Raw genomic sequence first — 14920 nt, forward strand, 5'->3', positions numbered from 1 at the left:
AACCATATTGTTTCTCCTTTTTGATTCTACTTTTGTCAATTTAGATCGTAGATTTAGAAATTCTTACTTTAAGACAATCGTGGTGCAAAATCTCCAACAAGTGGACAAAAATCATTCAATTTCGAAATCCCTGTCTTGTTTTTTGTCCTCGAGATTTTTAAAGTTCACAGAAATTTAAAGAAATCTTTTCTTTCCCGTGATGAAACTGTGGAAACAACCTCACAGCTTGATATATTTTTAGAATTGTATTTCTGTCTTTAGGTAACAAAGCAGAGGCTTGAAAATCTGACTTTGCAAGCAGAGGTAAGTTGTTTTGAGCTCAGGTCAAACAGTGGAGTCTGTTTTTTAGACCCTCACTTACAATACTATCTTTGATGCTAAGACTCAGCATCAGAGTTGTGTTAAAGTCCCACTCCAATCAGCTTTTGATCTGTTTTAAAACTTTTCTTTATAATTACCCAATCTTTTGGCAAAATTAAACCAACCCTTGTCTTTTTCAAGTAGATGGTTTCTGGAGACTAGTATTAGTTCATTAAAAATCAGCCTTGGTTGTGGGCGGGACTAGTGGCGCAGAGTAAGCCCACCGCCCCTTCCAGTCATCCATCCATGTACAAACACTCTCTCCCTAGCTTACAGCATGTCACAGCCTCAACCTATATTAGCAGTGCAACAAAAAAAAAAGTAAAAATGGATCTTTACAACTACAAATTTTATCCAGATGCCAGGAAAAGAAACACGTACATGGATCTGCAAGTGGATGCATCAGAATGGAGCGGAGCAGGGAGCTTGCCGTAGTAAGTTGTACGTCACACTCATAATCTTTTTCAAATAACATTTTTTTTGTCTGCTCCCGATTCACAACAATTTGAACAAAGAAATACTCAGAAACGCAATTTTGAGCTTAATTTACTTAACAAATGTCCTCCATCATGAGAAAAATGCCACATGTTAAAAACACCAAACACACTGTTTTCATAGCAGGTCAAGATCGGAGTGAATTCATTAAAACACGGAGCGCATCACCCTTGTTATGTTGTTCTTGGTGGACTTATGCATAGAAATAGAAAAAAAAAAACACTTTATAAACAGGAGTAAAGGAAAAGAGGACCCTTAGGCTTCATTAATGCCAGCTTTGATCGTGAGTGCATTCATATTCAACATAAGAGGTTAAAACCTTGTTTAAAAAGCTCCTCTACAGGTTTTTTGTCATGTTGTTTGTTCCTCTGCAGCATTTTATTAAGACAAGTTGTTCCCCGACTGCCAAACCAATCCTTCTTCCAAACGTCTTTTCCTTGCTGGCCTGCTTCCACTCGCTTTTTAGGGGCGAAAAGTGAATTTGACAGGTGTGGGAGACCCAAGCCAGGGATCTGATGGGGAGGGGGCTCCTGTGAAAGTAACTAATGAGCTCGGGTTTTATTCTTATTCAAGTTTTGTGCACAACCAAACCCACTTTTTACAATTGTATTTTTAGACCTCTGACAGAGAAGTAGGACTTGACTCAGCAAAAGCAAAAAGAGAATTTAAAAAAGCAAAAACAGCTGCGTAGAAAGAAGTAGTGAATTTGAGAAAGAAGAGGTCAAAGGCAAGTGCAGCTTTTTAAATGCTGCCTTAACCCTTGTGCTATTTTAGATGACCCCACCCTTACTTTTACGTGTTCTTCCTACCATGACAAAGGTGGATAAAGGTGGAAAGATTTCATGTAATCCATGGACACCAGTGAAGATCACAAATCATTGAAGAAAAAAAGTTCAGCGCACTGTCTAGTGGGTCTAGATGACCCAACTCCCAATGTTAAAGTGCCTAGGATAGCACAAGGGTTACATCACCATTTTTAACTTTTACGCACACTAACTCTAAACTAAACATTAGCTAACAACTACAGTTATGAGCAAATACTGTGACTCACTTTATTTAAATTGCAATACTTATCTGGCTTGCAGAAATAAAAAGTCACAGAAAATAGGGGATGTACATAGCAAGAAAGGGCAGCCGAAAAACAGAAAAAAAAACACTAATATTAAGAGGAAAATCACTAGAAATAAGTAAAATAATCCATCCATGCAGCAAATCCTTTTTACTTAACAAGAAATCTTATATCAAAATCTAGAAATAAGATGTTCCACCGTAGCGTTCAGAAGGGGAAAAATAAACTAAAAAAAGCTGATAGAATGACTTCAAATGGAAATTCATTAGGCCAATAATATTTTTTGTTGCTACTTCTAAAGCATGGTTGGGGTTTTCGTGTACCTACTGGTAATTAATTTTTGATAATATTGATAAAAAATCATTATAATTATAGTGATAAAAAAAATAGTGTAATAAGAAAATGACTCGTTTTGGATCAAAATGTGAACAAAATGAGAATATGATCTTAATACAAGTTGGTCCATCTTAATAAATCCTCATAAAATCTAAAACTAGCACATATTCCTACAACATAAATATAATTTTGGTTTACAAAATCATGACAATAGATGTCAGTTTAACTTGACAACATTAATTGAACTTTGAAATAACATCCTTTTACAGTATCTGAACCAAAAATGCAATTTGAGTTATTAAGTCCTAAATCAAGTTTTTCTTTTGTCAAGATGGAGCAAAAGGATTTGCATTCTTTTTTTAAACACTTTACTTATTTCTAGATTCTATCTCTTAATGAGACAACAAATCTCAACTATGCTGATTTGAGAAGAGCTAGGAAAGGTGTGGAGCAAAGATAATTAACTTAAAACCTAGTAAAATATTTTAAATGTCTGAAAAACAAAGTTTTAAATCTTTGTAAACAGTTTGCAGTGTACCCGAAATGGCATCACAGTACTTAAATAAACGTAGGAAAAACTCCAGCAATGTGTAAACCTCAGAAAATCATCACTAATTTACCATGGAGGAAAATGAGCTAAACCAAGAAAAAGGATTAAAACGTTTGTAACTAGCACTTTTTATCAGATAATGTCAACTTGACAAAAATATATTAACATTTTAAATCATTTAAAGCATTTAAAATCATTATTGAAACAACAACCAGATATTTTAGGTGGAGACTTTTGCATTAAACCTTTTTTTGCTGTTGTGCTTAAAAGATTCAAGATGAAAAGATATTGCTTTGCAGCAACTGAAAAAATGGAAAAATACTTGTTTGGATCACATAAAAATGTCTCCATACCATCAGAATGGATTACTCTCTGTTCTGCTTTGTTTTGTTTTGAACCAACATCACATTTTGTGGATGTGTTTGGCTTCCATTTTAGTAAAAATATTCACATTTCTTAACAAGTAAAATGGTTTTAAATTGGAGGCTCAGACGGTTTTCCTAATTAATGCTTAGAATACGTTTAAAAGAATAGTTCACTCTTTGTAATAATCATTTGTACCGCTCATTACTGCACACTTCATCTAGTTCTAGCGTGGAGAGATTACAGTGAAAAAAACTCTTGTGTGTTTTCTGCTTCTGCGATGAAAACCTCCCACTTGGGTGTGTAGCAGAGGACCACCCTGCTCGATTTTCTGCCCTCCATAAAACACCCTCGCCTTCACCCTCGCTGCTCGCTCCTTTTTCTTTTTTTTGAATATTTTTTCAAACTTGAGCTTTTGATCTCATCTTGTAGCTGTGTTTGTTTGCTGTTGCAGTGAACGTACATCATGTTGCTGTTTGTTTATGATGAATCAAGAGCTCCTATGGAAACCTAAACACTCATCGCTCTTGGTCGGTCAGCTGTCAGCTTGCTGTTTCTGATTAGAAAGAACAGCAGCCCTGCAGGGAGGGATTTTGAATTTGGACCTCTTACGAGACAATAGTCTGATAAAAATGGTCATACAGTATCTGAGGCATTTTTATGGCATTCACACTTTATTTTTTTCCTGGTAAAGACTAAAATAATCTTTTCAACACAGGAAAAGCAGCCCCGTTTTGCCTCACTGCATAAAGCAAACTGTTTGCAGGTGTGCATGTTGTATCACGTATGATCATTTTTCTAAACACTCTGTACTGACATGGATTTGGAGGTAAGTCTAAAGGTTTAACAGACACACTTAGAGGAAAAATGAATCAAATTAAATATATTTTGCTGAGATAAAGTGGTGGTAAAAGTGCAAAGCTGTGCCAAAGCTGTGCCAAACAAAAACTTGTAGTCGTTTCAACTTGAAAAAAGAAAATAAATCAGATTAAAATAATCAAAATAACATGCAAATGTTTGATTTATTAATCAAATTTTGTTTTTCACCTCTCAATGAATTATGTTTGCATGCACATCTCAATTCTGTGCAGTTTAATGTGAATTGCAATAAAATAAAAAATAAAATAAATTACTGTAAAAATGTCTGAAAAACACAGTGAACCTGCATCTGAAATTAATCTGCAACACAATTCCCTGTTATTCACAACTTGTAGCACACATAGTGGTGGTGGTGGGGAGGAGGAGGAGGAGGGGGTCCTGCCATAGTCGTCTGTGTAAGCTCAGAGCAGCCTCTTTGAACTGTAATCCTCCAAAGTTTCAGACAAACAAGTGGAACAGTCTCAGGAACCACACAAAGCAGGGGTTGCACTTCAAAAACAGTGAGAATATGAAAGTGGAGAGCAGCACACACATGTAATGCCTTTCATAAGTGAACAAAGTGCAAAATGCATTTACATGTGGAGGCCAGATTTGTTTGGGGACACACAAATCCAAATCTGAGGGGAGGATGGATAGATGGAGGATGGGATGACACAGAATGTGAGACTGTAACGGCTAAATTTGACAGTCTTTGAACTGTTTTTAGTTGTGGATAATGTCTGAATCTTTATGAATCGGTCCAAAAACACAATTTACCAACCCATCTAAAATTATGGGAAAGAAATGTCCTCCAATCTTCTCTTAGAGTCTTTGGATTCCATGATTTGGTTTCATGTCGTGTATAATTTTAAAGCTGTTTTTTTTTTTTTTGCTTTCTGCTCTTCCTTTTCACAGTTTCAGTTACTAATTGCCACACATGCTTTAGATTCACCTCCCAGAGTCTGTATAATGCTATCCAGCTTCCTCTGTTGGTGCCAGCTCCTCATTGCTTCCTCTTTGTCAGCTTCGTCTTTGTTTTCTGTCAGTTTGTTCAGTTCTTTTTTGGACTTCCTGCTTATGCAGCAACTTTTTGTTTTAGATTAAAGTTTGTGTCTTTATTAATCTCTTTCCTCTCAGCCTGAAAACACAACCTCAATTAGATCTTTTACAAACATGTACGGTAATAGTTTGTGTTGAATTTTGAGGACTTTTTTGGTCTAAAGCACCCAAACCTGCAGGCCTTTTTCTGTGCCTGGCACAGGTGAGAGTTGTTGACTGTGACAGAGAGAGGAGAAATAAAGGCAGGAAAAGCTGCGGGGGATGAGGAAGTTGTCTTCTACACTTTGACTGTGTATGAGAACTGGACTGAGTGACTCTACCCCCCTCCAGGAAGTACCCGCTTCTTCCAAGAAGCCAAAATCCCAATTATCCTAGTAATTCTATATGTCAGAAAAAACATTTTTGCTCTGATAATTTTTTTTAATTGACAGTTTCCCAAGAGCCCGCCTTCATGTGGCAGGGGCGTGGACTACCAACAAGCTCACTACTGATTGGCGAGAGTGGTTGACATAGAAATGATGACTCAAACCAACTTGGACCAATCACTGCTTACTGTCGATGTCTGGCTCCGACATGGCAATGTCCATATCACAAAAAAATGGAGACTGCATTGAATTGTTTCATTGGAGCCCAAAGTACGCCATTTTTCACAATGTCACACCCACTTGGTCCAATTGTCGTATACAGTAAATGCTTCTATAGCAGCAATGGTTTGTTTCACGTACCAGGTCAAATTGATGAAGATGTGACATCTTAATGTCAAAGGAAAAGAAAATAGACAATTGTTCCAAGAGTACAACTTTACCAAAAAATACATTTAGAACATTTTTTAACCCTGTAAAGCACATGTGTCAAACTCAAGGCCCGGGGGCCAAATGTGGCCCGCCTTTGTTATTTTATGTGGCCCGCGAGAGCATATAAGTAAAATTTGACTTTAGTTGATAACATATTATGTGTAGCTGCTGTTGTAATTATTCAAAGTTTGCAGGTTTTATGTGTGTATGCAGAGAAATTGTTGTCATAAACCATCAGCTGGATGCAAGGCTCTGTGCAGCCTTTTTTTGTCAAATGTTACACGTGTAACATGTTATTTCTAGCTCAGTTTTATATTATTTTCTTTATTCACTTGGACAGTTTGAACGTGGGTTTCAATAAGCGAACAAAATTTAAAAGTATTTATGCTAGAGTAACAAGCAAACATATGTTTTCTATGCAACTGTTATTGTCCCTTTAAAACGTTATAATAAATAAATAATGAGTTATTTAGCATTAAGGAGTAGTTACATTTATTTTTCATTACATTTAGTTTCATGTATAAATTATATCTGGCCCTTTGAGGACAACCATTATGCTGGTGTGCCCTTAGTGAAAATTAGTTTGACACCCCTGCTGTAAAGCCACCACATCAAAATTAGAAAATTAGAAATTTTCTGGAATTAAGATACCTTTTGATGCAATGTACCGTAAAAAAAGCAATTAATTTTTTTTAGGAGGTATAAATAGAATCAATATCAAAACATTGGGTGATTTGGTAAGTTTTGGTCACAACTATGTTAGTTTAAGATGCAAAAGTATTGACATGATCGTTCAGATAAAAGCACTTTTTACCTTCTGTCTTAAATTTGATCTTAAAATTTTAAACACGATGTAACTTCCATATAAAGAATTAATTATTAACAAATTTTACATTTTTTTCAATACAGCATGTAGTCATTTACAAAAAAAGAACACCAATAGTTGAATTGTTCTTACAATAAAGTTTTGAAAATTTGCTGAACTTTTCTCGCCAAAAGTGTTTTGGAGATTTCACGGAGGCAGCCATTTTGAAATGAGCAGGAAAAGACTTTCTACTGCTCCTAGTGGAATGATGATGAACTACAAGGCAGAAACCACGAACCAAGTTATATCCAATGAGTTTCTAAGGAAAGTTTAGAACTTTCTAGAAAGTTAGGGATCTCAGAAATGTACATATCAAATGTGATACATATGGTTATAATAATAGATAATAATAATACATTTTATTTGTATACCACTACATATAGGTTAAAAGTAATAAAAATTATAAGAACATTGCTTTTATTTTGCTGTATGATGAAATGCCATGCAAACATGTTTTCTGTTCCTTTCTGTAACGGTTAGCTGTCAGAAAGAGACTTTTTTAGCGAGTTGTCCTCGTTTTCTTTGTGTCAGAAAGACTGGCTAAAAAAAAAAGCCAACACTGGCCTCACACTCCTCACTAAATTCAAGGCTTTTAAAGCAATCCATGCCCAGCATTTTCAAAAGTTTATTGCCTTTTGACATAATCAGGAGAGTAAATTCCACCGCACCACTATGAAAAAACAAACAGCTATTACAGCAACAAGTGGGCTACAACCTAACTGCAGCCAATTATCTACCAAAATAAATTTTACTAGCTCCAGGTAAAAAGCCTCGCCACTGACGGAGCAGACATGAACCCTGGCATTTGTTTTCCCATGCTTGCTTGTTTATTGTGTCTTGATGGAGTATGAAAGTGAGGTCAGCCGAGCCTCTGAGAACAAGAGGTTGTATGAAAACATGATCGTCTGCTTTAATTGGAGTCCTGTAGCCAAACAAGCATTGCTTTTCTGTCATTTAAGAGGGTACGTTTATGTCATGGAGTGTACGAGCTGCAAGTTTATCCAGTTAAAATTTATTAATTTGGCCCAAGCTTTTATCCAGAGTTTAAAGCGCTTCAGAGAGGGCTCAGCCATTGTTCACTTTTGCAAACAGCTGTAAACCACACACAGACCTGCGTACACATGCTGAACCAATCAGGAAAGAAGTAAGACATTTAGAGCGCTCCATGAACACAAAAAAGTGAAAAGGTAAATGGAAAGAAATTGGTTTTAAAGGCAATACAAAGTGAAGGCTGTATAGAATACTGTAAACCAATATTTAAAAAAGGAAGATTAAACACAAAAAAAACAGAGAAAATAGTCTAAAATGTAACTCCTTTACACTTTTTGATGCACCAACACATCAAAACCTTTCTGCTCCAAAATGACCTTACTTTAGCATCTACTTGAAAACAAAAACATTAGTGATATTTAATCATAGCTGAAAATAAATTCAGGCTTCAAGGAGGTTTATAAAAAAGTTATATAAACTGTTAAATTGAAAGAACAATATTTGAACTCTAGTGTACTTTATGGATGATCCAGTACACGCATTTATTCTTAAAAAGTAAAACTAATGATTAATCACTTATTTAAAATGGTTAAATTGATCGACATTGATATTACTTCACTTGCTCCAAAAATTGATAAATTGATTCAAATATCTTTCCTAATGTAACATAATTTTGCACATGTTTTTTAACTTTTGATACTTGATGAAATTTTGCTATGAAAATTCCTGAAACAGTGTTATGTCTATTTTACGGATGTAGTATTATGTTTTAATCATATGAATGACTTTTATAAGTAACAAAATCTGCATATATTTTAGATGACTGATCTGCATTTGCCATATTGATTTCTGAAATAGTTATTTTTGCATAATAATTAAGTAATTCATCTTTGTCATGTGCTTTATTGATACTTTATGATTCTTAATTCTGTCTGATAAAAGCTAGGAACCGGATATTGATAAACCATGTAATAAAATGGTTATAGTATAACGGTTATAGTATAATGATTATATAAGTTCGCTTCCTTCCACTCCCTTTCAAGCAATATTTATTAATATGTCTACTTATCCTAAGTTTGATTAGTTACTGTATGAATGTATAACTGATGATTATATTGCTTTTGTGTATTATTTCTACTTAATTGCTTGAAATAAACCATTTCAAATCAAAAATCAAATCAAATGTAAAATTCTATGGTTTATAATTTTTTTGGTCACATATCATTAGAATAGAATAGAATGCCTTTTATGTCGCTATACACATGGATACATGCTGTACACTTCTTATATGATGTATTAGGGTTTTTTTGCGTAAAATATAAAGCATAAAAATGAAAAATATAAAATTTGGCTTTCAAAAAGATGAAAATGGATTATTCCCTCTCCTTTTTATCTGTCATGCTGATTTAAAGATCCACCCCAATGAAAATCACTTTTTTAAACGTTTTTGTGACATTTTTCTGAGGATGAAGGATATGTATAAACAATATTAAGCTCAAAATGTAATTTCTGAGCATCTCTTTATTCAAACCACTGTGAATCATCAACAGACGAAAAAATGCTGTTTGAAAAAGATGGGGAATGGAAGGGGGCAGGCGGTGGTCCCACCCAGATGGCAGAGGCAAAGTTCTAAAGAACAACTGCCAATCTGCAGAAACTATGTCCTGGAAAATAACAGTTTTTTTATTAATTCTGGCTAAAAACGGCATAATCATTATTAAAAGACCTATTTTTAAAATAGATCAAAAGAAATTTAGGGTTTTTGGCCCTTTAATGTAAAAACGTTCAAAAAGGAAAGCAGGTTTAAAAGTTCCAAATGTCATTATTGCTCGAGAGGACTAAAAAGACTCTTGTGTTTCTCTGCAGTGGAACAAAATCAGTCTCTGAGCGTGTTTTGACAGCTGGTGATCAGCAATCGAAGTTGCATCATGGCAGGTTCCTCCAGGAACAGAGCAAGAGATGAAAACAGGGCAAGTGGATGTTCGAGGTTTTTGTAATGTAAATACAAGCAGATGACAGACAGAGCAAGCAGAAAACTCTGAGTGAGGAAGAGAGGAAGGCTGCAGGTCGGTTCACTCGTAAAGCAGAGATCCCTCTAACAAGAGTCTTTTTCAATGCCTTCTCTGTTTCATAAACCACCTCTGGATGCTGAACAGCACATCTGGTGTGCAGATGTTTATCTCTTCTCCATCTCCCATTTTCTCTTCATCCTTCCTTTTTCTTTTCCTCCGGGCAGCCTTGGTGTTAATCCTTCTCTCCTCCGCTTGGCTTAGACCACCCACACGCACTGCAGCGCAGCACAGCCCACCAGCAGACAACGTGTGCGTTTGAGGCCAAGCATTGCATTAATTACAGCTTCATCTGGACAAAAGGAGATCTGTGCTTACATTTCACAGAGACATTTCAGACGCAGGAATGCCTGTTTAAAGCAGTGCCACATACATTTAAAAAAGTTGTACGTTTTCAAACATTTCAAACAAATGAAAAATCATCTCAGTAAAAGAAGTAAAAAAAGGGGGGGTGGGGCAGGCAGTTTAAGAAACTGTCCCCACGTTTTACAAAACTCTGCCTCTGTCGCCATCTGGTGGTCTTAAATCTAATAACAAAATCTTTCTTGGCCAGCTGAAATAAATGACAACTTGGAAACCTGCACATGCCAGAATAATATGAGGCAAAGTTTTTTTAATACTATGTAATTTTAAGGAATGGGAAAAAAAATGCAAAATCAGCATTTTTTATTCGTAGAAAAACTGTAAAATGTCACAAAGTTGCTGCACATTAAGACAGAACATCCATCCATCCTTCAAACCCACTTCATCCTTTTTGGGGTCATAGGGTTGCTGGAGCCTATCTTAGCTATCGTCAGGCAAAGGCGGGGATTCACCTGGGATGTGATTCCTTTTTGTTGCAGGGCTGCACAATCACTGGTAAAGGGACATTTTTTCGAGTCACCTTTTAACCTATGAAGCATGTTTTTGGAGTGCCCAGAGAAAAGCCACACACGGATAGGGAGAAGATGCAAACTCCATGCCAAAAAGTTCCTTCCAGAATTTGAACCGAATCCTTGCTTTGAGGTGAAAGTGCTAACCACTACACCAATATGCAACCATGCAGGGCATTTATTAATTGATGACAATAAAACGCAAAAAAAACATAATGTATGTACATATAGATTTTAAAAAGAGAAGAGAAAGATGGAAAATACACAAAAGTCTGACTATGCAAATAAGCTCTAGCAGCAAAAAGAGGATGCTTACTGACTGTGACAAGCATCTAACTGACAGGAAACAAGGTCTCAACAGGGTCATTTAAAAGAAAGAGGACTTTAAAATTCCTCTGGGAATTAACATGCAGTGTTGCAAAAGAAATTGCGAGTTCCTATCAGCAGTATTAGAAAAGTTACAAAATAGGATGTGATTTTTTTTTCTCTTAGAGCAAGCATCAGCTTGCAACGTAGACAGAATTGAGATAGCGCTTTTGTAAATTAAAAACCTTAAACATTATTTATGATACAAAATGTCCTATTTTAAGATAAAAAAATGCTTTATAGAGCTGCTTAATCTTAGTACTTAACCTCCTCTCTGTGGTACAGAGATGCAGTAATTTATGCAAATGGAGACTTAACCTTGCAAATAGTATATGAATGAAGACTAATACATTCTTCAGAAACCCAACATCTGTGCTGATAATATTTGTTTTTGATTGATCTGATATGTCTATTTTAAAACACCAGTATATCATTTCAATAATTTATTGACAAAAGTTACTAAAGTTGGAATATTTTTCACATTATTCAATTTTTTTTAGACGTACGTCTGCATTTCTTGTTCAATAAAATTTTCTGTTTCAGAAAATGTGGGGATATTGCCATTTTGAGTGAAATGATGGTGTGTTTAATAGTTTTATGTTATTTGTGCTAAGAGATATAAAGCTGAAGATACACCAAAAATGTGACCCATGTTGTTCTTCTTTTTCTACGGTTTACTAGCGCATGTCTGCCACGTACAGTTGGAAGACGCTCCATTGTCAATTTTCATATGGTTGGCACTTCTAGGCAATAAATGAGACAATATGCGTGAGTCACTACCAAATCAGAATCCCTGATTGGTCAAAGTTTGTTTCAGTTTAACTCACAATGGTCACACATTTTGTACTAACAACCCGAAAATAGTCATAAAAGCCTGCGTAGCTACGTTAGAACGTGAAAGTTTTGAGCCCGGAACAAACATACACGCACATTTACGTAGACTTTTCATTGGAAGTGGCTGCTTGAACATGCATTGCTGAGGCCAGGGTGAACATACTGTAGTTAAAGGATCTGTGTTTGTTTTACTGAGCTGACCGGATAGATCCACCAATTTTCCTTAACAGAGCAACAAATGACAAAATTTAAGACATTAAATAAATGTTTTTACAACAAACCACAAACTTTAAAAAAAAAAGAACAAAAAGAAAAAATAAACCAGGTAGAGCTGGGAGGGAAAGTGCCAAACAGGAACACATCTATTTTGAAGAAAGGTGAGGGGAGTGTGGAAAACTGATTCTGTCTTTCCTATTATTACAGGCCGAAGGGTGACAACAGGGCCAGGTCACACTCACCAGTGGAATTTGGACGACCGCAGTGCTGATGATGAGTAATATGGGAGAGGAAATCAAAATATGCCACTGCTTTAAAACACACACACTCACACACTAGTGGGAAAAGTCCAAATCATAGCTTTCCATTTGCTTTACTTGCAAAAAGAAAAACATGTGCAGAAGAGCAATTTTATTAGAAGAAATATAAATATATTGACAAACGGTAGGTGGACGTGTTGTTTTTTAAAAGCATAATGGCCTTAAGGAGGCCACATATGTCAAAAAGGTCAACAGAGTTTAATGTTTTAAACTGCACCTTCCTATTAACAGATCTGTATACCTGCAGTCTATTGAAAGCCTCCACTTTTTTTCCTACCAACCTAATTTTGCAAATATGTCAACTTGTTTATTTAGGGAATGTTTGCTGCAAAAAAGAAAAATCAGAAAAAAACAAGAAAAAAATGATGCGTAAAGAAAGAAACGGAGAAATGACAAAGTCAGTCGAAAGCTTGTAAAACGGTATGAAACATGGTTCTTGGAGGCAACTTTACACATTTATAAATGTCATGAAAGTAATTACACATGGGAATGTAAACGAACAAACAATAGGAAATGGAATTAGGCCAAAACGTTTAGTCTCCTGCCCAGTGAAGCTTTACATTTACACCTTAAAAACTTTTCTGTAGCCATCCTAACTCTAAAACCAAGACAACTGTTGTGTTTTCTATAAGATGAAATGCTCCCAAATATTGCAAACAAACACAGATGAATGAGTTTCTTTCAATCAGTAATTGTGATAATCTTATCCTGGGGAAGTTTCTAACCAGATTATCTTTTTTCCTTTGAATATTTCACACGTGGTTTTATATTGAATGTTCTTAGGATTTTAATGGATTAAAAGTTTCAGCTTTTGCAATGGGAGTGCTGCGATTCTTTCCTGGCTCTCGGCATTTGTGCAATTAAGAAAACTATTGAGCAAGTCTCTAAAGTTTGATTAGCTCACCAATCCTGATCAAGTCATCCTTGTCACTTTTATGTAAATATTTTTAAATATATATAGATTTTAAATAGATTTTATCTTTTATATATATAGTATTTATTGTGCTGTTTTATATTTTTACACCGTAAATTTACCTCAAGAGTTTTGAAATGGCCTTTTAAACAAAATAATCATCATTATTAGCTACTGTTCCTATTTTAAGGCTAAAACAGACTTTACACATCCAAACATGGAACTTGATTCTTTTACACCTGTGGCCATGGCAGAAATTTCCTGTTTGGACAAGGCCTTGCCAAATACCCTAATCTACCCATGTATTACCCTCACCCTACGGCCCCCCTCCTCCGCAGAACCAGGAAGTGTGAACAGGAAGCAGCTGTCCCTCACATCCGCCTGCTCGTCCTTGGCCAGGTGCATCCTGGGAACGGAGCAATGTGTGACTGTCGGCATGCGGTCGACACTACGAGGTGCAGTCACTGTAATCAAGATCAGAGCGAACTTTAAATGCAGAGAGAACTGAAAACAAAAGCTTCATTGATGACTTTTTTTTCCTCAGGAACTGGGACTTCAGTTCCACAGGGCAACAAAGAGGTTAAACTCATCTACGTCTGCTCTTCATTTGACTTTTTAGGATGCAACAGTTTTCAGGACATGAGTCCCATGAATGATGAATTGCAATAAGGCTGTTGCAAAAATAGCAAATCAATGCAAATTGACAGTATGGAAGATGTGTGAAGTGTCATGTCATGCGACAATGAAGCTTGTATTGGACTTATTTGAAGCCATTTGTTAGCTCTGTGGACTTTGCTCTCTGTCTTGACTACGACGTCACACTAGTCTTTCCAAAAATGGGAATATAGGAGATAAAAATGGTAGATGGCGTACAATAGGCTCCGTGCACGAAAGTAAGGAGTTCTACTTCCGCCGCCTTGAGTGTGAGGCCGACCATTTCCGGCTTGCGACTTCTATAGCAGCGACACGGCAGATTTTGATTGCGAAAGATGGCAAATTTCACCCGTTTTCTACAAACAAGGTCTCCCGAAAATCGACGTGAACGACATCTACGGGATTGTCGACCAGTGCGTGGTTACGGGCAAAATATCGTGTCGAAAATACCGAAAAGGAAATGTGTCCCGTAAACAAACCTTTGCTGTCACATTTATGCAGCAGCTCGGTAATATACGAGGCGATCTTCCAAACGTGCTTTTATTAGTTTTATGAATATTATGAAGTGCCTGTTCGCTCTCATTTTATATTTAATCATTGTGGTCAGTGCTTTATTTGTGGAAGAAGAACAGAACTGAAGAACAACCCAGTGTTAGGAGAGGCTAACAACACGGGCTAACAACATCAGCCTTTATTTGTCGGGGCACAATTAGAAGCACAATTCCATGTGTCGTGATTTTTTGAACAGTTTCTAAGGACTGAGCGGCATTTCTGCTCTGAAAAGCTCACACACTGCCCCGTGACGGCTGTGTAAGCTGGCCGCTCGAGCTCTGCTCTGTCCTCGCGAGTCTGGCAGCCGCTAACCCAGAGCGGCGGCTCGGCTCGCAGTCCGAATTCTCACACATAACAAAACGCACACGTAACAAAGCACCCTCCC

General features: G+C 36.3%; 1 long non-coding RNA gene across 1 annotated transcript; it reads left to right on the plus strand.

Annotated features, from left to right (window-relative positions):
• The first annotated feature begins 259 nt into the window (after positions 1-259).
• LOC144991869 (uncharacterized) lies at positions 260-14198 on the plus strand. The gene is made up of 3 exons (XR_013655528.1): positions 260-303; positions 719-794; positions 12304-14198. It is a non-coding gene; the product is annotated as an uncharacterized LOC144991869 (long non-coding RNA).
• Positions 14199-14920: the final 722 nt, after the last annotated feature.

Source organism: Oryzias latipes, chromosome 1 (assembly GCF_053564925.1).
Source record: "Oryzias latipes strain Hd-rR chromosome 1, Olatipes_Hd-rR_3.1".
NCBI lineage: Eukaryota > Metazoa > Chordata > Actinopteri > Beloniformes > Adrianichthyidae > Oryzias > Oryzias latipes.